The sequence below is a fragment of the Ambystoma mexicanum genome, chromosome 1q, assembly GCF_040938575.1.
Source record: "Ambystoma mexicanum isolate Mex_15411 chromosome 1q, UKY_AmexF1_1, whole genome shotgun sequence".
NCBI lineage: Eukaryota > Metazoa > Chordata > Amphibia > Caudata > Ambystomatidae > Ambystoma > Ambystoma mexicanum.
This window is the reverse complement of record NC_090922.1, coordinates 1214102029-1214126846: the sequence shown is the minus strand read 5'-3', so window position 1 is coordinate 1214126846 and position 24818 is coordinate 1214102029. Positions and strand designations below refer to the sequence as shown.

The 24818-nt window shown below is 43.1% G+C and overlaps 1 protein-coding gene across 2 annotated transcripts in view; it reads left to right on the top strand.

Annotated features, from left to right (window-relative positions):
* PDE4B (phosphodiesterase 4B) overlaps positions 1-24818 on the top strand; it is a 2420935-nt gene that overhangs the window by 640525 nt on the left and 1755592 nt on the right. The gene's annotated exons all lie outside the window — the stretch shown is intronic.

Sequence of the window (24818 nt, the reverse complement as noted above, 5' to 3'; positions counted from 1 at the left end):
GACGATAAATCCATCTTGCTTCCTTCTGCTACCACATCTAGGATCCACCAAGAAATATTGGTGGAGTGGTGTAGTTCAATGTAGTGATTTGCAAGTGGTGCAGGTTCCCTTCTGCACCTAATCCTGGAGCGGTGTTCAGAGATCCTGATGTGGACAGGATGAGAGGTCTGCCCAACATATCGGAGTCCGCATGGGCACTCGATACAGTACACCACCTGTTTAGTTTTACAGTTCGTCAAGGAGGAAAGGGTCAACATTTTTGCCCCAATCTTGAAGTTTTTCAGTTTTTTTGTAAATTGACAGACCGAGCATGATCCACAGTTGTTCTTAGGTCCCAGAGACCCATTCTGGGTGGGTCTTGCTTAAAGTTCGAGTGTACTAACTTGTCACGAATGTTTTTGGCCCTTTTTAAAGCAAACCTGGGCAATGGTGCATCAGGCAAACTAAGTTTAACAATTGGCCAGTATTTGGAGATTACTTTCTTGATTTGGAAGGTTTGGGGTCCATGGGTTATAACGCACGTCATTTTGGCTCCGTCAGTGCTAGATAGTGCGTCAGCTACTGTTTCTGGGGAAAGTAGAATGTCTCTATCAGTGAAGCGTGCCCTCTTTTTGGCTTTATGAACCAGACGCTTTGGGTATCCTCTTTCAATCAGTCGGGAGCTCAGGTTATCCGATTGTTCATAAAAATCGTTCAGGTTGGAACAATTTCTTGGCGAATACAGAGAAACTGTCCGTAAGGTAAGTTGTCACGAAGATGGCGTGGGTGATTGCTGCAATAATGCAACAAAGTATTACGGGCACTTGTTTTACGGTACAAGGAGCATTTCAGTTTGCCTGATTCGTCTTTAATCAGAAGGTCTAAAAAGTCAATTTGTTTTGTGCTGGATTCCATTGTGAATTTGATGGTGGTGTCTATGTTATTCCACCAATTCAGAAAGAGTGCCAATTCTGACTCTGACCCGTTCCAGATGAAGATATTATCATTTATATACCTCTTCCAATTGATTATGCAATCTCGGTAGGGGTTGGTAATAGATGAAATGTGTTGTGATTCGAATTTGGACATGAGGAGTATTGCCAGACTAGGAGAAAATGCTGCCCCCATTGCTGTGCCCTTTCTCTGTAGATAAAATTGACCATTAAATTCAAAGTAGTTTTTGTTCAATGCAATGGTCATGAGTTCCAAAATTAAATTTTGTGGGACTCGTTCCTGTGTGTCAAAATCCGTGAGTAATTCTCGCATGCAGTTGATTGCTTGGTCTTGGGGTATACTAGTGTAGAGGGACTGGATGTCCATTGTAACTAGTCTTTGAGTCATTTGGTCAAAGTCATGATTTTCAAAAATCATGATTGTATGAGTCGTATCCCTGAGGTATGTTTCAGTATGAATGCTGATGGGTTTTAAGAAGATATCAATAAATGTACACAAAGGCTCGAGTATAGAGCTGCAGCCTGAGACTATTGGTCTCCCAGGCGGTTTTTCCATATTTTTATGTATCTTCGGGAGTGCATACGTTGTAGGTGTGCTACCTTGATTGGTAGTAAGAAATTTGGATTCTTTGTCCGTGATCCATTCACGATCATGGGCGTACTGTACTGTGCTATCTATTTCAGATCTTATGTCACTTGTCGGATCTTTCCTACAAGTGACATCTGTTGGTGACATCTGTTGGTGACAGGTGTTTATCTGGTTGGGCGTCTCCGTCCTCGGAATTGACATTGTTGCGGGTATTATGGAGGAAACCTTTTCTGTCCCCAAAATGGGCCTCCTGGCCCTCCTCTGCCTAAAAAAGGAGGGGGTGGTAAATAGTTTCCAAATGCTTGTTGTTGTTGCTGGTTATGCCGAGCTTGGTCGTCTGAGCTACTGCTACTGGAGTTTGAAAATGACACCCAGCAACGTCTTCCCTTACCTTTTGGTTGAGATGCTGACTGTTTTTTTGCTGCGTCTATATATTCATCAGTAGTATAGGGGAACATTTTATCCAACTTAAAATCCTGAATATCTTGATGTAGTTTTTTAGTCTTTTTTGTGATTGTAGCTGTCTTGAAATCTTCGAAAATGTTATTAGTTTTTTTAAGCTGATCACGGGCGTTGGTCCTTGCACTTGCCACCATCGGGCCGTATTTTCACTTCCTCTAATTTTTTCTTCTTCCCATGTAGTGCACTTTCGCCTCCCCCTTCCCATGCACTTGGTCGATCTCAGTGCCAACTGGCTAGTAGGTTTGTTGTCTCTGTCTCCACTGTGATCCCCCTCCCTTGCCTCGTTGCACCTTGCACAGCTAGTGTATAGGTGCACTGTAATTGGCAAATCATACAATTTGACATCATATCATACTCACATTGCATTCATAACAACAGGATCCCTGCCCCTTACCTTGCACACTTCCACCATAGGCTTCTGCACTTCTTTGTAAAAGGGACCTTCTGACACACTTTGTGCTTGCACACCACAACCACAAACCTTATTGAGCAATGCCTTAGTCACCACAGTCCCATTTCCATGGCTCCCGTCCTACAAATAGCTGGAAGTGCCATGTGTAATTCTGAAACTACTGCAGAATCCGCTGAGTTTTTATGCTGGGGGTGGCTGGGAGTGGTGGGGGTGTGTGTTGAGAGTTTAGTACTGTGTCTGAAAAGATGTGTTCTTTTGTTTTATTTTTTGTCCTGTTTTTAGTATGTACGTGCTTGCATACAATTCTTTTTTTTTATCTCTGTTTGCTTCACCTCCTGACACTTTTTAGTGACTGAAGGTGAACACTTCTCTTATATTTCTAAAAGATTCTCTGTAACGCTTTGTTCATAGTGGCAAACAAAACAGCATTGCCAATGGAGGTAAAAAAAATGCCATTTCCTTGAAACCACTGCAAATCTCGCTCCTTAATGCTGTCATAGTCGGTGCAGAACATCCAAGCACTGCACATTAAGTCACACATGCTTCTGTTTATGAAACATCTGCTTTGGCCACACCCATCACAACATAACAAAGCCATGCAGGTGAACATGTAGGCATGTGTCACAATTCGGAAAGGTGACAAAGTCACCAGCACTTCTACCCAACCTGTGCACCCTAAAGCAAGAATGCAAGCACACATGTTCCACTTACCATATTGCATAAACATACCACAGTGTTTGGCACCGCTACCCACTTCCATTCAGAAACCATTGTAATAATGCCAACCAAACAACACAATCTTCACAACATTGGTCTTGCTATCCACAGTCTACTATGTGCATACGAGCATAGTGCACTGCATCACTTACTAATCTGCACAATGAACACTACGCAAGCACATATAAAAACCAGTTGCACCGTAACCTCTTCTATATGTACACTATTCCATTAGTGCACCCAGTGGCCACACTACATGACTAGTCGCTGCAGCATCTCCACCCATAAAACGATATTTGTAGGTTGTTCTACACCACACCCATGCAACCAACAATGTGAGCAATGCAGCCAAACCACACACACAAAGCGACATTGTGGCACCGGCTTTGAACCACGGCTTTGTTGCCTTTCCGAATAGTAGGCATGTGCCACAATTCGGAAAGGCAACAAAGTCACCAGCACTTCTACCCAACCTGTGCACCCTAAAGCAAGAATGCAAGCACACATGTTCCACTTACCATATTGCATAAACATACCACAGTGTTTGGCACCGCTACCCACTTCCATTCAGAAACCATTGTAATAATTCCAACCAAACAACACAATCTTCACAACATTGGTCTTGCTCTCCACAGTCTACTATGTGCATACAAGCATAGTGCACTGCAACACTTACTAATCTGCACAATGAACACTACGCAAGCACATATAAGAACCAGTTGCACCGTAACCTGTTCTATATGTACACTATTCCATTAGTGCATCCAGTGGCCACACTACATGACTGGTCGCTGCAGCATCTCCACCCATAAAACGACATTTGTAGGTTGTTCTACCAATCACCACACCCATGCAACCAACAATGTGAGCAATGCAGCCAAACCACACACACAAAGCAACATTGTGGCACCGGCTTTGAACCAGTGGACTCACCTTTTGAACCAGTGGACATACTTTGCTGTGCAAGGCCTGCAGCCATGCATTAAAGGGGATACTGAATAACCACACACAACACATCATAGTACACCATGTCTGTAAATGTCCATGTCTTGTGGAATGCATTCCCCTTCTGCAAATGTTCCTGCCACCACTTATCACTGAAAGACATTGCTGCTGCAGCTGGCATGCCATAACAAAGGCTGCCTGCAATGAACACACAAGATTATTGCCTGTTGAAGTAACCACGAATTGGCATAGAATGCACTAATATCGCTGGCACACCACCGTATTCTTCTAATGAGATATATCACTTGAAGCACTTCTCACTCCCTCACCCTTTCTGTCCCTTCTTCCCACCACCAGATGCCATGAACTATGTTTTTCAGTCCCTGTCGCCGCAGCATTTTCCTCTGACACAACATTCTGCCGTTATGGACAACTTTTGACACACATCACGTCACCACACACTGCGTTGCAATCAAATTTCCACTGTGCAGCAAACAGGGAAATGGGACGCCAGAGCGGAGCTAGATATGATGAATTTTAGTGGGGACACTGCTACTTACAAGAGGCCCAGCCATGCACACAATGGCTTACAGTTTTGGCACACACACCACAACACTATTCTCTTATACACCATGGCAGCCTTTCCCAAAAACTTTGATGCACAACAAGCTTCAATCCAGCCAACCACCAGCCTCGTCCAATGTTTGCTGACATCACAGCGTACTGCAGACCAATGAGACTTCGGTCTGCAGAGCGAACAGGGAAATGGGTCCGCAGTTCTTTGCAACTAAAGTAGTGGTCGGATTTCCACCAAACATACACTGAACCAAGACCCCGCTCCTGCCACAAATTTGGTGAAAATCCATCCAGCCGTTCGGCCTGTAGCCGTGCGTAAAGTGTTTCCCCATTCAGTCTAAGGAAAAAAAAGAATTTTGGGACACGCCCTATATCTTTGCCCCGCCTGCACGAAACCTTGCCCAACTTGGCGAAACAATTCAGACCCGGCCATATACAAAGTTTGGTGACAATTCCTCCCGGGGGAGCGAAGTTATAAGCCGCCAAAAAAGTGGTCTTCCTATGAGTTAAGCAACTTAACCATACCTTCCAGGCAGCTACCGCGGGCCGTGTAGTACAGGCGATGGCGGCCCTGTAGTTATGGTTAAGTTGCTCAACCAGCCAAGAGCATTTTTGGGTGGCTTACAACTTAACGCCCCCTGGACAAATCCTCACAAAACTTTGCAAATAAAGTATTTTCCACCATCAGGTCGATCCTGCAAAGGCTGGTGAAGTTTTGTCAAGGTGGGGCTAAGTTATAGGGGGTCCCAACATTTCTGGTTTTTCCCATAGACGCAATGGAAAAAATAATTTGCTCATGTCTACAGGCAAAACGCTGGACGGATTTTCACCAAATATGCGGCAAGATTGGTGGCTTGGTCCCAAAAGTGTGCTTTTGTAAATTTGGTGTAAATCCATCCAGTATTTTTTTTTTAAACAACCAAAAAGTAGGACCCAAAAAATGTGTGATATCTGGGTTCAGTGCACGGAATCACTTCCCTGATTGGTATATATAAAACATGAGGTGCGTCAGATTTTTTGAAACACCCGCCATGTTGGATTAGGGGACAGCTGCTGTTGTCTGTGCACATTGCATTAAAAACATATTACAGAACACAACATTGCACTTGTAAAACTAATGAAACAATCTCTGGGGAGGTGAGAGGTGATAAGGATGGGATAGGATATGGCCTTAAAAAGCCAAAAAACATGCATGTTTCTTTTCCGATGTTTGCAAACAGTCCGGGGCAGTCGTCTGAGGTCCACAAACATCTTAGATATTCGGGGGCATCCATGTTTATTTGTGCATTACAGGATTGGTGAAAAGCAGTTATTGGATGGCTTATAACTCAATGAAATGGCATAACATTTTGGAATTTAATTTCAGACCCGATTCTGAATGGTTCTGGAAAGTAGGGTGCTGTTTTGTCAAGAGGGAACAAAATTAGAGGGCGGGTCCCCTAATTTGTAAAGGCATATAAATGTGGTGCTATTTGACGAATCTGCACATGTTTCCAAATATATTTTAGATCTAGATATAAATGTTTTTGCAAAGTTTGGTGGGATTCTGTCAAAAGGGGGCAAAATTAGAGGGGGGTCTCAAAATATTGTAAAGGCTTATAAATGTGGTGCCATTTGATGAATCTGCACAAAAGTCTGCAAAAAGATTTTACATCTAGATTACATGATTTTGCAAACTTTGGTGGAGTTTTGGCAAGATAGGGCTAAATTAGAGGGGGTCTCAACATTTTTAGATGGTTTATAGCTCTGTTGCCGTTTGACAAATGTGCAGAAATGTTTTCAAACATATTATAGACCCAACCTTGAATGGTTGCGCTAAGTCTGAATGGATTTTGTCAAGCTGGGACTAGGTTTTATGACTATTTTATGTACGTACATTTTGACACTTTTGCAAAAATAAAACGCGGGCGGATTTGCATAAAACTCATTCAGGAAGTATTGGCAAGGACCTAAAAACATGGTTTTGCAAATGTGTGTGTTTTATTTTTTGAAACGTGTCATAATGTAGGTACAAAAAAAGTGATATACCTTTGGCGACTGAGGTATAGCCTGTGGCTATGGGCAGAGGCCAGATTGTCCGGGTCAGCAATGACCCGTGCATTCTGGCTACTGGCCATGAAGATGAGGGGACTAGCAATGGGGTTAAAGTAGGCGTGGCCACCAGTGACCAGCAATGTGGTACAGTTTTTCGAAATTGGGACAGGTTTGAGTGGGAAACAAATATACTGCTTGTGTGTACAGGTTGAAATTCTGGATGGGCTTGCAGCAAATATGAACAAGGAGGATCAGCAAGAACTTCAAAGCATGGTTTTGCAAATATGTCCTGTATTTCATTTTTTGGAAAATGTGAAAATATAAATATACAGAACAGCGATATAATATTGGTATCTGGGCAATGGGCCTGGCTGTCAGCAAGGGGAAATGTGTACTCTAATTTGCTTGGCAAAGCGGTAGGTTTGAATGAGAAAACATATTCTGCTTGCGTTAACAGTGTGCAGTGGTGGACTTGATTACAACAAATGTGCACGATGAGCATTAGCAAGGACCTAAAAGCATGTGTTGGGAAATAGGTCTTGTGTTTTATTTTTCCAAAATGTAAAAATGTAAGCAGAACCACTAGTGATATACATTTGGTGTCTGGTTAGGGGGCTTGGCCCTAGGTAAATTGAAATGTGTACTCTGATTTGCTTATTGGGGAATGTGGCATGGCAGAAGCCCATGCCCCATGTATTTGGAGTGTGTCCATGGCTGCATGATCACTGGCCATTGGTTACATTATTAGGGTATAGTGGACACTGAGCTAGGATGCAGGGTAGGTGCAGTGAATAATATGTTGTGCACGTGCCATCCAAGTCTCTTAATGATCCATGGCCTGGAAAGGGAACTGTGAAGACAATGGATAGTTATACAGATCCATCGATTATGGACCTTATTGTATGCTAGACAAAAGCATTTGGGACAGAACGATTTTCTACCCTCTTATATTTTTCTCTAGCATTCAATATCCATTAGCACCCTGGGTGTGGGAGCCAGCCAATAAGGTGGCTAGGAACGTGGGCTTGAACCGCCAGTACAAACCCCCCTTCCAAACCACCTGATACCCGCTCTCCCATCCCCATTTCCGCCACCACCCTCCGTTCCATTTCTTTTTTTAATCCCTCACCCGCCTACTTACCTTATTTCCCGCCACTGCATTCGCTCCTTCTTTTCGCCTCCCCCACACCGCCATGGAAAGGGAAGAGGGGCTCCGTATGGAGCTCCTCTTCCCATGGTGGCCATCTTGGGAAAGGGTTTTACTTCCTATAGTGGGACGTCATGCGTGTCCCACTGAAGGAAGGACATTTTTTTCTTTAAGCACCCCGGTTTACCACTTTGGCAACCCGGGGTGCTAATGGCCTTCATCCCTTGCTACAGGGGCTGTAATGGGGGATAATGGCCCTGAGCCATTGTTATCCGCCATCGCTTCAATTGGGCCGATAACTTGGGCTGCTGGGCCATTATCCCCCATTCCAGCCTCTCGAACGGGGGATGAACTCCACATTATTTCGATTAGCATAACACAAAATGCTAATTTAAATATTGTAGAATCTTACTGAGTTTATCTACTTTATTGAGAAATGTAAAGAAGATGGACTCTATAAGATTCCTTCTTTTACTTTTTTTTTTTTACTGTGAAAGATGGTTCCTAAAGTAACTTTTTTCTTTCTTTGTTGTTGTTGCAGGAGAGTAGGGTGGGGAGGGAAATGAGGGAAGAGGCACCAGGCACTAATATGGAGGGGCAGGTACACAGGAGAAGATGTTGCATGTGTGTTACATATAAGGTAGGTTGCAGTGTTTCTCATGCTCTTTGATTACAGCTTCAAAAGCACTTTGAAATTGCTCCCCTCTGCAGAGTGGTTTGTTGCAGTATATACAGAGGACTGGTGTCTTCGAAAGATATGGATCAAAAGCCTCTGTTATGGCTTGCAGGGTAGCTGGTGGCATTTTGTTTCCCATGGAAGTAGGCTGTGTGGTTACAGTATTGGTTAAGGAAAATAAGTGTTGGAAGACAGCCTACTACTTTCTAAGAAAGGAACAACCTTCCTGAGAGCATTGCAGTGGTTGGATTGGGTGTGACGGCACATGGAGGTGGTCCCATAGGAGTACTGTCCAAGTAGTTTCACTTTGGCAGTTTTAGCCTTTGGTACATTCTCAACAGTGGTAAAGAACTGCCACACCCATGATTCTCTCTGGGTGCTAGAGGTAGTCACTTCCTCTACCTCATCTTCTTGGTCCTCTTCATTGTCCTTGGAATTACTGTGCTTTTTTTGTTGTGTACGTCATCCAGCTGGTGGTGGCTCTTGGGGAAGAGGGATGGCAATAGTTTATGGCATTTTTAAAATAAATTTCAGTTTTACTAATATTCTTCCAAGTATGTGTTCTGTACTATATTGGTAATGGATAATGATTAAGAATAAGTGTAGGAGCTGTGCAAGGGTGCATTTTGAGTTTGCAAGTTGCTAGAGCAGCAGAAAGTGCAGTTCTTAACTGTCCATGAAGCACGACCTGATCACGAAGTGCAGACGTGTTTGCAGACACGTCATTATGCCGCGCGCACGCAATATCACATTTGGCTGTTCAGAGGGTCAGTGATGACCTCAGATGTTCACGGACGTTGACAAATGCAAAAACAGAGGAAAAAGTTGCAAAAAGTGCATAGAAGTGTTACAAATGATACTAGAAGGTCGAGAATTGAATTGTAAGGTGAAACTTTTTAAAATGTACAACCATTTTGCTATATTGGGGTAAGTATGACATTAGTAAGTTGTAAGAAATTGGCATGCACTGGTAAAAAAAACATGAATTTCACTGAAAAAACTGTTAAAGGAACGTTATGGTCAATTTGCACTAATAAAAACATGAAATTCAATACAACAACCTTGTTAAAGGGATATTATGGTTACAAGTAAAACCGAAAAACCTCTGAAATTTGCCTGTTATGGTAAGCTAAGCAACCATAACTCACGCCACCACCCTGTGCACTGCTAAGACTAACACCCAGGACATCAAAGATGACATCAAAAATGTAATTGATGACATCACTGATGACATCACATATTTGGGACACTTGTTTTTGTTCATTGACATATCTAGGCCAGGTGGTTTTGTTCACTGACAGTCAGAATATAAAAATTCAAAAGGTGCTATATATCTAGACGTTAACCTTGTCGTATGTTCTTAAAGTACTTTCCTTATGGTTTGGTCTCAGCTCATGGTGCACAAACATGGAGCAATAAGCAGGTCTCAAACACACCATTTATTTCTATACATGAAGATAAATGTTCATGTTATTAACATTTTCTGGTGATGCTGCTTCTTTCTTCCTTACTTTAGTTTCCCTGTATGTGCCTCTGATTTGTATGCATTGTGAGTCTTCATATGTATTGTTTGTACTAGCACAAGTAAGTTTTCAATTCTTGGCTGGTTATGACATGTTTAACATTACTCAAAACTCTGATAAATTAGCATGGCCCCAGAATGCATGACAAGATGTCCCCCGGACATCTACAAATCAATCCTCGCACAAGGAACACCAGCAGAATACTTCAGAAACCTTCTAATTCTATCACTGGCAACAGGAACCGTACCAAGGATCTTCAAATCGGCTTACATCAAACCACTTCTGAAAAACACAAGCGGGGACGTAGATGATCTCTCCAACTACAGACCATTCTCCAATATCCCCTACCCGGCCAAACTCCTCAAAACCTACGTATACAAACTAACCCAAGAATACGTTGAACAACACCACCTGCTAGACCAAGCTCAAGTCGGCTTCAGACCCATAAGAGGTACAGAAACAGCACTACTATCCATCTGGGATGACCTAAAAACAAACGCAGACTCCAACACAACATCTGCCCTTATTCTGCTCGACCTCTCCGCAGCCTTCGACACAGTTAGCCATGACACCCTAACCAAAAGACTAGAAGACATAGGCATAACAGACACAGCGCTACGCTGGACTAAATCATTCCTAGCAGACAGAACTGAAACCGTTTGGATCAAACCCTTCAAATCCACCCCACGAGTCAACGACTGTGGAGTACCACAAGGATCCTCACTATCACCACTGTACTTCAACATCTACCAAACCCCAGTAATCAGAATCTTCAAGAAACACAACATCAAATGCTACAACTACGCAGACGACACTCAAATCATCTACAAGATCGAAGACACCCAAGCCGATCATTCAAACTTAACCGACGGTCTAAAAGAAGTCTTCAACTGGATGAATGCCAACAACCTGAAAATCAACCCAGGAAAAACAGAAATCATGATCATATCCAACGACCAAGAGAAGGAAACTGCCATCCCATGGCCAACGGAAATGGGATCTGCACCATCACCATCTAAAGTAGTCAAAAATCTGGGAGTCCTGATGGACAACACCCTAACCTTAGAACCGCAAATAAAAGCAACAGTCAAGAAATGCTTCTTCCTCCTCCACACGGCAAGAAAAATACTACCTTTCCTCTCCTTCACACACAAAACACTCACTATCGTCGGCCTCATCATGTCAAGTATTGACTATGCAAACATCCTCTACCTCGGTATACCGGAATACCTACTGAAGAAGGTACAGCGGATCCAAAACACAGCAGCCAGACTACTCCTCAAACTATCCAGAAGAGACCACATCACCCTGGCCCTAAAAACACTACACTGGCTCCCAGTAAAACACTCTATCATCTTCAAAACAATGTGCATAACGCACAGGGCAATCTGCGGACAAGGAGCAGAATTCCTACAAAAGAAAGCCAACGAGACCGCTCAGGTCAACCAACGGAATCCGACTGGAACAAAAACCTTACATCAAGAAGAAACTCGGAAGCCGCGAAAACCTGGAACAACTTCCCAAAAGTAATAAGGAACACCAAAGATCACCTTAAATTCAGAAAATTACTAAAAACCTGGCTCTTCAACACCAGAGACTAAAACCGAAACAACAATAAGACAAATGACTCAACAGGAAAGGACATTGACAAGCCCTAGAACCGACAGAAGTACTCTGAGCACCAGTAGGGCTGACGCTGGACACAGGGGTCCACCTGAGAGACCCAGGGAGACGGAGGCAACAACTCCAGCCAACCCTTACCATCCCCCACCGCCCGTACAGCCACAACTAGGTACCACGGGGTTGTGGAACAGACGAGATACCATCAATCAGCACACAATCGGAAATATGGACACTAGCAGGTGCGCTAGTCATGTGGGTGGGGTTCAGGAGCATGCAAAGTTATTAAGGGAGCAGACGGAGGGGACAGCTAAATGTTCAAACGGCCTTGAATGCAAAAATGGGCACGTACCTCCTGAGGCACAGGATGTGCAAGCACCCCGTCGTGTAAGATTACACAAGCCCAACCGATCAATCCAGGATAGAGATACCAACTAACCAATACCACTAACAATTTCCTTCTCTGCATACACCTCTCAAACTCCAAACCAAACACAACCACAAACCTCCAGCACAACAAACCGCATGAACTTCACTACACTGCAACAACAAAACAAAAAACACACATAGACTCTCACATCAGCACACGACGACTACCGGCCGGATACACCCCAGGCCCAGCCGACGGAACCACCGGGCTGAGGCTGCCAACAGCACATCACTGCAATCTTGCACTTTTCCAGCCTCCACCCACTAACCCACCTCTCCCTCCCTCTTTCAGAGCCGCCAGAGCGCCAGGGGACCACTCCGGTGGTGATAGTGCGCGGTACAAATGTCCTTTAACATTAACATTAACATTAACATATGTTACTATCCAAAATTACAAGATTATAAATATTGTACTTCTATGGTGCATGCTGCAGGGTTACCAGACATTTGGTCGAAAAAAAATTGGTCGACCAGACAAATGGTGGAACCAATTTGGTCGAAAACCAAATGGTCGAATTTTTTTTTTTTATTTTCACCTTTTTTTTTTTTTTTTGGGGGGCGAAAAATAAATATATAATTAAAAAAAAAAATCGACCATTTGGTTTTCGACCAAATTGCATCGACCAAATGTCATTCGACCAGTTTTAGGTCGACCAAATGTCTGGACACCATGCTGCAGCCATTCCCTATGTTTATGTATAATTAGGTTCCTGTATTAACAACAACACAGCAATATACATTTTTTATTTAGATGAGTACATTCTTTAATAGAAGTAGTTCATGATAGATCTCTCGAACACCGCTGACATCTTGTTACCAAAATTATTAACACAACCCCTTATAGGGATTTTTCATCAAAATTAATTTAATATGTGATGTCATCAGTGATGCCATCAATGACATTTGTGATGTCATCATTGATGTCCTGGGTGTTAGACTTAGCAGTGCACAGTGGTGGCACTAGATATGGTTGCTTAGCTTACCATAACTGGAGAATTTTTTGGGGTTTTCGGTTACACTTGTAACCATTACGTTCCTTTAACAAAGTGTTTCACTGAATTCCATAGGTTTTTATTAGTGCAACTTAACCATAACACCACTTTAACAAAGGTTTTTCTCTGAATTTCATAGGTTTTTACCTGAACACCCTAATGTGCTACACCTTCCTAATATCATACTCACTCCCAAAGCAACATTTTTGGCCAATCTAGAAAGTTTCAGGTGAAAACTGTGTTATTCCCTACCTTCTATCAACTTTCTTTAACTTTTGACACTGTTTTATGTTCGCTGACGTTCGCAAACACATGACATCATAGCAGGCTTCCAGGGATGGGTCTGTGCTTTGCAAACATTTTGAAACTGCCTTTTCAGCAGATCTAGGAAGTTTCAAGCTGAAAGTTTACCCTTCCACAGCTCTTAGACCCATCCTTATTCATTTTCCATCTGCAATACAGGAAAGAGCACCTGCTTGGAAGAGTATTGGCACACCTGCTATTTAACTTCAAAAATGGTATTTGCCATTGCCGTGCCTCCTCCCCAGGGGCCTCCAACACTACCACCAGCTGGATGGCCTGGACAGGGTAAAAGGCACAATGATCCAGAGGAGAATCAAGAGGACCGGGAAGATGAGATAGAGGAAATGCCTACCTCCAGCACCCGGAGAGAATCGTGGGTGTGGTTGTTCTTTAAGACTGTACGAGGGGCACCAAAGGCTTGGTCTACCTAGGTTGAATGGATTGAGTGTGGAATCATACTTAGTCATGGAAACATGGGCAGTACTATTTTGGTACCACATCCATGTCCTGCCACACCGGTACAAATCCCCTGGGTGCTTTGAGAAAGGCTGTTCATTTCTCTGGAAGCAGTAGGCTGTCTTCCTCTTACCTCATCTTCCTCATCTCCCTCAGTCGCTCCTGCCACCACACAGGCTACTCCTGTTTGGAAGAAGTTTCAAGCAGCATCCTCACAAGTCTTAAAAGAGGCTGTTGATCCATATCTTTCCAAGGTAACAGTACTCTGTATATACTGCGACAGACCACTCTGCAGGGGCAAGCAGTTTTGAAGTTCTTTCGAGGCTGCACTCAAGAAGCATGAGAAACAATGCCCCGTACCAGAGATTTAAGACACGCACAGCATATTCTGCTGTCCACCTACCCCTCTGTATCTGTGGTTGGTGCCCCTTGCCTCATTTCCCTCCCCCATCCTACTTTCTGGCATCTCCTGCCAAAAAAAAAGACAAATTATAAATCAAGAAACACCAAAAAAAGGTTCCTTTTGGAGCCAACTAATACAGCTAAAAAATAGAACAAAAAACAATAAATTACGCTCACCTGGTCTCTGCGGAGGCATTGGGGCATGGTTGGAGCCCTTCTCTTCCTGAACTTGAATCACCCCCTTCAGGCCTTTCCCTCATTAGAAAAGCTGTGAGCGGTGGTACGTGGTGATACTGCTCCTGCGTCGAGATAAGAGTGTGCCAATCTGTGATTGTTGTACCTCTAGAACCCTTCACCCCAAAATATGGTTTCTGTGAGCATACATTGGCCCATAAAGCTCACCTGTGAATTATGGAAGATAATCTCTCCGTCCTGCTACTTCTGGCAGGGGTGCGTCGAATGGGATCTAGTTCCTTCACTGATCCCTGATAAGGATTAGACCAGTCCAGCTACGATGATGCTTCTCCTTATGATTGGTAAGTCTTGAGCTCTTGTGATGCTGTTTGTTCTCTTTAATGTCTGTATATGTTGCTCCTATTTATGCCCGCAATAATGTCTCTCTTCTGTTTTCTTCCCTTAGATGGAAATGCGGCCTCAATGCAGCTGTGAGACAAGAGATGCGGCGTTCCGGAAAGTGTAAAGGTGAATACTTGGTTCGCCGAAGAGATGTACAGGTAAGAACAGCTTCCCCCAGTTGGTAAGTATGCTGGCAGGAAGCAGGATGTCCAAGAAGCAGAATCTTCACAGGTAAGTCTGACCTCAGGCGACGGTGAGTGTTATGCTGCTTGAAAGTGCAGAATAACGCGATGCATCTGTCTTGAGGATCGGGGCAGCTTATATAGCTGAGATCGTGGGCACGCCCATTAGGGCCCGCTTACCAGCCACACCATGCCACTCCTAGAGAGTGAGCACATGTGAAGGCAATCCATTAGCAGCCACACCCAAGAATACACTTGGGGCTGCTTAATGGATGGAATGTTCAAGGTTAATGCATCCTGCTTAATGGATGGAATGTTCAAGGTTAATGCATCTGAAGTGCTATTTCCATAATAAAAGTCTTTTGGTGTTAAATGGATGTTCTTGTTTACTTTTGTTCATGAGCCTGGCACCAAAGGCGCCAGGACAGTGTCCACCCAGGTCTCCTGTGCATGCGACCCCTGCATGCCAGGCATCGTTAAAAGACCCGGATGGCACATGCACACCCTCGCACAGGACAGCCATTCTACCCTTTTTACCTTTTGTTTTTGTAACACTCCCTTATTGCCTGCTTTTAAACAGTCCCACAAGGCCTGAGGGAGAGTGGGGGGATGGATAACTGGAAAAGGGTGAATGCCACGTCTTGCCTTCTGGTATTCTCTTCCCAATCCGCAGAGAGCCTCCACTCAGTTGATCCTGCCTCGCTTGTCCACCCCCAGGGTCAGGATCCAAAAGCTATGGCCCTTCCCTGGCACCTGTTTTGAAGATCCCGGGGGAGTAGGTAAGATACTACCTTCAGGTTTCTCACAGGTCCTAATATGTATAGTTTATACAAACACAAGTGTAGTAAGTCTTCAATTGTTAGCTATTATTTCCATGTTTAAAATTAGTCAACATTTTGGTTGCATTTATTATTTTCCTGGCCAATATTACCAGATTAGAAATGCCAAAAATAATAATTTATTCTTTTCTTATAGTACATAGTTTACATGAAGAAACTACACCATAGATTAATTATGGAAAATCAGAAAGACAATCCCAATCTCCAACTGTAAACAATGAAATCATGATCTCGTCTTGGAAATTGGATGAATTTAGCAATGACTTTAAGAAACTTCCAAATTAAGTTAAAAATCAAGTTATTAAAATTATTGATTATCACTGTCCTACTTCTACCTGTCCCCCTTACCTTCAGCAATCACCCCAATCAAATTCACAATATATAAATAAAGAATGTTTTTGATGAAACTTCTCTCTCTCCTTCCCCCAATAATTTTGTAGACATTTCAAATTCTCACATGTACGTTTCCCATTCCAATACCCCATCCCTTTCATAAACATATTTTTTCATATTATAAATATCTTGTATATTATTCTGTCATAACTTACTTTTTTTAAACCCCCAAACAATAGTCCACGGTCTATATGATTGTTCAGGACTACATTTACAAAATGTGCTGTCAGCGGAAACCGTGCCATGTCCAGATATTTCCAGTCTCGTATGACACCTTTCTAAATGGTCCATGGGCAGCGCGCCCATTTGCTGGCCATACCTGCGCATGAGCCAAGAGTGTCCCTCTCGTTGAGGTCTGCGGACACCCGCTGGCATCACAGACGTCCCTGAGCATCATCATGTGACCACACCCGTGGGCTGGAGGAATTAAAATCAATCAACTTGCCTTCCATTCAAAAGTGGCGGCTCTTAAAAGAACATTTGTTTTTTTTTTATTTTTGGGGGGGTTTATATACTAAACTAACAAAAGTTACTTAATTATTTTTTCTAACTTTCACAAAAAGATCTACTTATTATTTTCTGTTTGCCTTTTTATTTACCACAACTACTAAAAAATACTTCACTAGATATTTCATGCGTTCACAAAAACAATAAATGTTGTATATAAAAAAGAAAAATCAGATTTCCAACATTTGTGAAATGCACTCCATCTCCTCAAAAAATGTTAACAAATCAAACTTGATATTTTCATAGTGAAAAGATGTCATTCCAACATCCTGCAAAAAGTACATACAGCTATGTTTACACTGTGCCATGCTTTCGCGATTTGTGGACAAAATCAATTTGAACGTTTCCACAATTGTCTTTGAGCTATCCAAGAAAAAACAATCTTCGAACATGAAACAGTTCCATTAACTTTGCAAATATATCCTTCATAGCAAACTTTACTTAACTTTATTATATTTATAACGTGCACCACTGACCCGGAGGCTTGAGGGTGCAACAACTCAAACAAACATAAAACTAAAAAACAAATAGGACAGACACAAAACCGAGTCCAGGACGCTACAGAAATATGTCTCAGAAGCTGGTCAGAGGCCAGTGCATAATTCATGGGATTTAAAGAGCATAGACCTGGCTTTTTAAAGAGTGTCGTGATCCATGTATTCTTAATGGCTGCTGGTACATGACTTTCATTGAAAGAGGCATTCACAAATTTACACAGGATGCTGATCAACAGAGGGGAGCAGGTTTTTATGACCATTGCAGGGCATACATCCCCGTTGCAGGAGATCGGCTTCAAATTTTCTATTAATGATGCCAGTTCTGACTCAGGTACGGGTTTAAAGTAGAACTGTTCAACTTGCCCCCACAGTTTCTGGGTACTACTAACAGTAATCTCTTCAGTCGGTGTCATGGATTTTTTGGCAAGTTCAATGTTAAGTTTCATGGTATTTAATTTGGCAAACATGGCTTCCTGAATGGATGTACACCATTCATCATCCCTAGTGATGGTCACTGCTGTATTGTGAGCCAGGTGTTCTAATCCCTTGAGAATTCTGAACAATTCCCTAAATTGGGATTGCTCTTTGTTAATTATATTGTCACGCAAAACATTTATTTGCTAGTATGACAGCTTCGTTACATCTTTTTGCCTGTCTCATTAAGAGAGGCTTTCCATCTATATAAGTATATGATTTGGCCTGCCTCTGGGTGACATTTGTATTTTTTAAAGGTGCTAAGGCATTGGTGGTATTCAGAAGAGCACTCTGATACTTGCCAACTGTGACATCCACTGATACTAGGTCCTTTGTCTCCTGGACTAAGCGTAGAAGCCAAGGGTGTAAAGCATTCGATGTGAGATTCTTAAAAGTTCTTGAGGCCCCTGTGACTTTAGGTGCTTCCCTAAGTGAGGCCACCTTTTCACATGCCATTGTATAATGAATAAAGAAGTGTTCTGACAATGGTCATGGAACAATTTCTTGGCTGCTCAAGGCCATGTTATGAAGGCATATCCAGTCCAGTATATTCCCTTTGTTTTGGGTAGGGGTTTTTACAATCCTCTAAGGCGTCCTCTAAAGTCTTTGCACAAGTGTCATTTTTATCACCCAACCAGTAATTAAAATTCCCTAAAACCAGGGCTTTGGTGTTCGTTTTTAGAAAAGAGAGCAAAGAGTTGCATAGTTGATTTACAAACTCTGGCATGGGTGATGGAGGCCGGTGCACAAGAACCATATTCAAAGTAGATTCTGCATCTGTCCTTATTTCGAAATGTAGCTTTTGCTACCATCAAGGGCCCCAGTATTTCAATTCTACAAATGTCAAGAGTGACTTTGAAAATAAAAGCAACTTCCCCCTTTTTCCCTCTTTTCTATCCTGTTGGAAAATGTCGTAGCCCTGAGCTGTAGCAAGGGCAAGCGAGTGGCCATATCAATATCATATAGTGCAATATATGTGGCAACATCTAGGGACTGTTTAAGTAATGATCTAGTATTAAGTAGCAGAATCTTCGGGCCGTACATAGGCTTGGTTGTTAGTGTAAGGATGCACTTGGCCAGAGGTGTCATAGGCTGATTGTTTCCAACCCCGTTTACTTCCCCGACCCCTCTAGAACATTAATCTGGGTTGTCAGGTTCATTGTGCAGCAAGCATTTGTAGTCAGGTTGTATTGTAGCGGGACATTCGTCCTTATGGACCACAACTTGATCTAGGGAGGGGTGAGCACTATATCTCTCCTCGATAGTAGGATTCACATGTGCAGATTCCCTCCACTGGAGTACCCTTATAGCTATCGGGATGCTGCTGTTTGTCAAACTCCTTGATGGTGGTCAAGGAATGCAGCTGAACGGGTGGGGGTGCGCTTGTACAATTTCAGCCCACTGGGTGGCCCTAAGATCTGATTTGGCCTTTGCAGCTTCTATCAAGGATAATACAAGTGTGGTGCTCATAAGTACTTAACATGTAATGGGTAGACTATTAACAACCCGGAGCGCAACCGACCAACACAGACTGGCTTGTCCCTCTCGCGTCGGCGCTCTCGCACGAGATATGCAAATATAACCTCAGCAAGAACTACAATCCTGGAGGGATTTGTAGTTCAAACGGCAAGTCGAGCCCAAAGCGGCTCTCACTAAATCGTACATGCAGTAGGTCAACAGGGCAATGAGGAGGAGCAGGCTAATTAATAACAGTTGATTGTGACAAAAAATTTGGATTAAACAGATTTAAAAGAACACAATGATTTTTTAAAGATAATAAAATGTATAAAACCTAGCAGCAGTGTTGCAAACTAAAAGCACATTGACAATTTCATATAAGGCGCAGAACAACCCGGGAAACTAGCTTACTGTAAGAATATTCCGGTGATATGGAGCAAACATTTGCCTTCACTAAACTACAATTGTACAGGAGGGTGGAGCGACCTCTGACGGGCCCATGGGATCAGAGCTCTCGAGTACTTTAAGATGAGATAGCTGCACCTTGAGGTGGATGGGGTGCAGGATTCTCTTACTCAAACACCAATCAATAAGGACAACTCAATGGTGTGGCAAAGGGAAGTCTGTTTAATGACAAGTACAAAAAACGGGGAAACAATAGGAAATCATCAGTGATGCGATCACCCGTCTCGCTTCAACTTCCGAATTTTTCATTCAGACAGCAATAGTTATAGTAAATTCTAGTCATCATTGACTTGTAACATTCAAAGGATTTCCTGCAATTCTATTGGTTAAAAGATAACTTAAGTATAGGTACTATATCTGTATATGGTAACGGAGTGTGAGGATTGGATACATTTTATCGGGTGGGCGTCTAAGCCCATCCCTCTACATCGCTCGTGCTAGACGTCTCATTGGTTCTACTAGCTATAGGACCCTTGATTATTTGGTCCATTGTGATTGGGTTGGTTACACCCCTAGGCATAAATCTCCACTTTAATTAGCAGCATGCAGAATGGTCACCCAGATGCGGTATGCCCCAAGATTCACCCTGCCTCCCTTCCATCAATCAGTACCTTAGCGCTATGTGTCAATTAGTTGGCAGAGGATGGCCTCGAAACTGTAGCTTCTTATCAGGAAAAGTTATGGCATCCTCTGGTTTTGTGTGACATCAGACGTTGGCACCTCTCCATGCCTGTCTGGTCACGTGAAGCTGCTTCATTTTCCTTCTATTCGCATAATTTGATTCTCCCTTCAGCCTTGCCACCTGCCTGGGCCTCCTTATTTCGATCTTCACGTGGCAGGCTGCTATGCTCTTAAGTTTCGATTCTTAGAGGTTGCCGCTCTCCTCCTCCCTTCCTTGGGTGACCTCGAATTCCCAGGCATGAGCTGCTTCTTGCTAAGTTTTGATTCCGCTCTTTCATCTGGCTTTGTGCTGGTACATGAATACTGGCCTGTTTGACCCCTACCATCCTGGGCTTAATTTTGCTTTTGTAAAATGGATTTGCATGTGCATAATGTGCTTCTTTGACATAGATATATAGTTGGTGCTTGCCACTCTATTCTTCTACTAAGCATAGCAAGCAGCACTGTTTCCTTAGCTTCTTGCGTTCCGAGTCTATTTACAGGCGTTAGCTAGCTGCGTATCTTCATCCTGTTTTATGGTTACGTTTTTTTAAAGTTTAGCATTGTTTCTCCTTTTAAGTCCATTACATCATTATTCCTTACATTTCATCTTTGCGTGTCATCTTTTGATTGTCATTTCGTTCAGCTGAACGTCTGTCCGGGCCCTTGTGTCGTCACCATTCACCTTCAATTAAGGCCCCTTGGGTCTCTTCGGGGACAGTTTGTAAGTAGTCTTCATTTTGTGTCAGCTGCTGGTACGGTTGTCTAAATGGGTACTGTGCTGCCCAAGGTTGTCTTGTTATTGGCACTTCAACAGGTATCGCTCTTCTGATAGGCACTGGGCAGAGCCCTAGTGCTGCTCTCTGTTGGTTTATTTGCTCCTCATACGTCACATATATCGGTGAGTATGTTCCTGGTATTTCAAAATGGGTGGCTGGAGTGCAGGCCATATCTGGGACCTCCTCTACACTCCCCCCTTTGGTTGGTTCATCGACCACTTCTGCTTCCTCCTTTGGATTCATCTTGCTTGGTTCTTCTGTATCAATTTCTTCATCTTCTGGGTTTGTACATGATGGTGTGAAACAGTGTCTCTTAGGAGTCCAAATTTGTATCACTCCTTTCAAACTTCCTACTGTTTTTACATGTTCGTCTTTGTTCCAGGTCATTAGCTGGCAGTGTCCATTTGGGCTGCAATGGATCAATTTTCCTTCATAATTTCTATGGTTCCTGGGGTACAGGAACTTTGTACCTTCTGGTGCATATTCACTGGCCTTCATGAAGTCTCTTATTTCTTCATCTGTCAGGTCTCTGGGCTTCCATCCTGGTTTGACATTGATCATGATCTTCATCCCTAAGGCGTTCTTCGCAGTTTTCTGGCATTGTGAGATTATTATCTTAATGACACAAAATCCTAGTAGTATCATCAATAGCAGGGCTCCCAGAAACATTGAATATGTTTTCCATCCAGTGTGGGACCCATGAGAACAGTGTTCCAAACCAGCTGTCATCATCAACTTTGTCAGTTTCATCGATCATCTGGTTATGTAGGTTTGTCAGAATACTTATGGCTTCTGTTAAAGTTCAATTGTCTTCGTCATGTGAAGGAATAAACGTGCTACATGATTCTCCGATTTTTGCACAAACACCTCCATCCATCTCTGTGATCATGTCAAGTACATATCTGTTCTGTAGAGTCATCAATCGGATTGCTCTTAGTTCTTCCTTAATCGCATTGAATCCTTTTATGGTAGTGTTAATGGTCTGCAATAACTCCCATCTGGTTATCTGCAACCATTTGGTATTTACTCCAACTTGGATTCTTGGCATGAGGATCATTGTGAACACTGATGAGGTGAGGCTGAAAAGCCTGTGTTCATACGGGATTGCATGAAATGCTTCTTCTGATTTGGCAGAAAAATAATTTTCTCTATTCACTCTTGTTGTCAGTTCCACAGATCTCCTTTTCCTCAGGTGGGCATCTGCTTTCGGGAAACTGTCAAAATTCAGTTCACTTTTCGGGAACACTAGTGCAAGAACGTGGACGTTCACTATTGTGCATATGCCTCCCCAGTTTTTTGGCAGTCTTATGTATGCTTTGGATCCACACGCCCAGTAATGACCCATAATTACTGTGGTTCTGTGAGTCATTCCTGGAGCTTCCAAAATTCGTCCGCAGTTCTGATTCTCTCCCATCTTCCTCGTGCCATTGTTCCTGGAGCACAATTTTGGGCTTTCCAGTGGCACTATCTGCAAGGGTCCTCCTCTGTCTTCGACCCATGTTAGTCATTTTGTGAGTTTTGGCCAAAAGGTTTGCACAATCTCTGTGACTTTTCTATTGCTTCCTTGCAGGCTCCAAGGACCATCCATGCTCAGCAGATCACCACTCCTTCCCATCTGTTTGGTGAAAGCACTGTTCCCCAAATCTGCATCTGGCCTCTGTTCTTCCAAATGTGAGCTTCTTCTGGAGTTTTTTCTTGGACATTCAGTCTTGGGTTAATTTCCCATCTTATTCCTGCTCCTTTAACTTCTGGCTTTTCATACCTGATCACGTGATTCCTAGTATGGGCTCTATTTTTTGTCTTAATGTCCTGGACGTAGTCATCTTCATCGGGGTAATCCGTTTCGGTTGCCCATATCAATGAGGCATCCCTTCCCATAAACTGTCCTCTGTTGTTGCACATTGCTACGTGTGTACTGTCGGGACATCAATTTCCACAGCCACAAAGATCTTGGGATTCCCCATGATGTACGGTAGAAGTGTGCAAACAAAGCATTCTCCATCTTATTTTTCTGAATTCTTTCATGTGTTGGTACCAGATGTTGTTTCCTAGATGTACTGTGCTGTCCAGGTAGTCGTTCAGTTCACTGTTATCTTCATGCAGGCTTCTCTCGATTCTTAGTGTTTTTCTGTAGTTTGCTATAGCTGCATCCCTAAACGCATCTGTGTGGCTTTTCCTTGCTGGAGGACTCTCGGGCATCCTGATCCACGTAGCAGGTTTCCTTATCTGTATCGATGAGGTAGGTGGAGGTTTTGCACTTCTCTTCTTCTCTTCTTGCATTCTTTTTCTGCCATCTATAAGTGCCTTTATCAACCACCAGCCTGTCACTGGCCCAGTGTATGGCTGCATCGTGGGCCTGGTACTTGTCCCTCATTTTGGAACTTGTGTGCTTGTCAATACAGTGTCTGCAGTTTTATTTTTCAGTTCCTCATGCCGTTTCTTCGCTCTAGCTATAAACAGGAATAAAGGATCTATTAACATTTGTGTCCTTGCAGTGAATTCTCCTACAGCCTCTTCTGTCTTCTTAAGGGCTTTTGTTGAGTCTTTTTTCGGTGGCCGTTCCCTCGCTTCTTTTCGGTCTCTCTCATTATTTCTGGGACTAATTGTTCGGTAGTCAGTCTCATGCTCTCTGTTCCTTCGCTTGAGGTTCTGTGGCCATTGACACATGCCCTGGTTCGTGTGCATTCAGTGTGTGGGTGTGTATAGTTGTCTGTGCTATGTTTTCATTCATTCCGTGCTGACCCTGTCGCCAGCTTTTCTCTTCATTCGTTACCTCAAGTGTTTATGTGTCACTGCTAACTATATTCATTCTCAGGTCATTTACCTTACCATCATATTTTCGCGGGACTGTAATTACTGTATATGGTCTGGCTGCTTTTGTAGGACTCATTTGTACACCATCAGGTGGGTGCACTGAAATTGGACCACTTTGTGCACCAAGAAAAAATGCAGTTCTGATTGTCAATGACAGCAAAATAATGATAAACACAATACATAAATACATGATGGTACGGTAAGTGAGGCAGCAGCATTTTCTCCCAGAGAAGCAAGAGTGCCCCTCTGCTTGTGGGAGGACCAGGTTACTGTTCTAGGCCCCCATCTCGATCATTTATTCAATGTCAATGTTATTGAATTCCCCCAATTCAATATTGTTCTTGAAAAGTTTGTATCATAAAGTGTCTGGTGCTTCACAAGTGTCCCCCCTCTTGCGGGTGATAATTGTCTCTTGATACAGGATGCAGTATCCTTGCTAGACTATGGAAAAATAGGTTAGACTAACACTTTGAGAAGTCACTTTTACTGTGCAAGTTCAAAGTAGGTGAGTTCCCAGTCCATCCCCCGAATCTGCTTCAGTCCTGCGGACATGCTGGACACTGGTCACTGTGAAAAAATGGGAAAATGGCAATCAAACAACAAAAGGTGAAGTTCTTGTCTCTGCTCCCTCGATCTGTCCCTCGGTGGAATGATGATGTGCTTGACTCTGCTTCCTTGATCTGTCTCTCGGCAGAAAGATTCACTGGAATCTCCTCAGATAATTTCTCTGAAAGTTAGACAGCTCCACCTGCAACATGCCATGGAGGAGAGTTCATATCTGCGCAACAATAGCTGGATCTCTGATTAAGGTGAGGACATCAACCTCGATAGGTCTCCCCACCAGCTCTGGAAAGCCAGTGACTAGGCGAAAGATGACTACGGCTATCTTCGGGTGACAGGGACATTTGTCCTGCCTTGCTGGGTTCAGGAGACAGGTCCTTCCCTTGACTTGAACAATC